The following is a 1,354-nucleotide window of genomic DNA, read 5'->3' on the forward strand; positions in this document are numbered from 1 at the left end:
GGCCCGGCCGTGACCCACGGGCTCCCTGAACTCACCCCGGACCGGCCGTGACCCACGGGCTCCCTGAACTAACCCCGGCCTGGCCCTGCCAGTGGGAGCCCCCAGACCATGGGGCACAGCAGGTGAGTGCAGCCTTTGCTGATCGATTTCTTCCAGCCACCTCATGTTTATTTTTATTTAATTTTTAAAATGTATTTATTTATTTGAGAAGGAGTCGCACTCTGTCGCCCAGGCTGGAGTGCAGTGGCGCAATCTCGGCTCACTGCAGCTTCCGCTTCCCGAATTCAAGTGATTCTCCTGCCTCAGCCTCCCGAGTAGCTGGGATTACAGGCGCCCGCCACCACACCCAGCTAATTTTTGTATTTTTAGTAGAGCCGGGGTTTCTCCATGTTGGCCACGCTGGTCTTGAACTCCCGACCGCAGGTGATCCACCCGCCTTGGCCTCCCAAAGTGCTGGGATTACAGGCATCAGCCACCGCACTCGGCCTAAGTTTATTTATTTTTGAGACAAGGTCTTGTTCTGTCACCCAGGCTGGAGAACAGTGGCACAATTATGGCTCACTGCAGCCTCGACCTCCTGGGCTCAAGCGATCCCCCTGCCCCAGTCCCCCAAAGTGCTACGATTACAGATGTGAGCCACTGCCTCTGGCCAGTATCTTTATTCATGAAAACCAAAAACTAGAACAACCCAAATGTCCGTCCGCTGGTGAATGCATAAACACAGCGTGGTCCGTCCACACAACGGGATACGAGGCAGCCACAGGAAGCAGCAAGGCTCTGACACAGGCCGCAGCCTGGATGCACCTTGAGGACGTCACGCTCAGGGAGAGATGCCAACGCAACAAATCCTGTGTGATTCCACTCCTGGGAGGTCCCTAGAGTCTGATTCAGAGACAACGTCGTGGCCGGGTACAGTGGCTCATGCCTGTAATCCCAGCACTTCAGGAGGCTGAGGCGGGTAGATCACCTGAGGTCAGGAGTTTGAGACCAGCCTGGTCAACGTGGTGAAACCGCGTCTCTACTAAAAATACAAAAAACTAGCCGGGCAAGGTGGTGGGCGCCTGTAGTCCCAGCTACTCGGGTGGCTGAGGCAGGAGAATGGCGGGAACCCGGGAGGTGGAGCTTGCAGCGAGCCAAGATCCGGCCACTGCACTCTAGCCTGGGCGGCAGAGCGAGACTCTGTCTCAAAAAAAAAAAGAAATTTGTCGACGGCCAGGCGTGGTGGATAACGTCTGTAATCCCAGTACTTTGGGAAGCCGAGGAGGGAGGATCACCTGAGGTCGGGAGTTCGAGACCAGCCTGACCAACATGGAGAAACCCCATCTCTACTAAAAATACAAAATTAGCCGGGCGT

The sequence above is a fragment of the Mandrillus leucophaeus genome, unplaced genomic scaffold, assembly GCF_000951045.1.
Source record: "Mandrillus leucophaeus isolate KB7577 unplaced genomic scaffold, Mleu.le_1.0 Scaffold423, whole genome shotgun sequence".
In the NCBI taxonomy this organism is placed as follows: Eukaryota; Metazoa; Chordata; class Mammalia; order Primates; family Cercopithecidae; genus Mandrillus; species Mandrillus leucophaeus.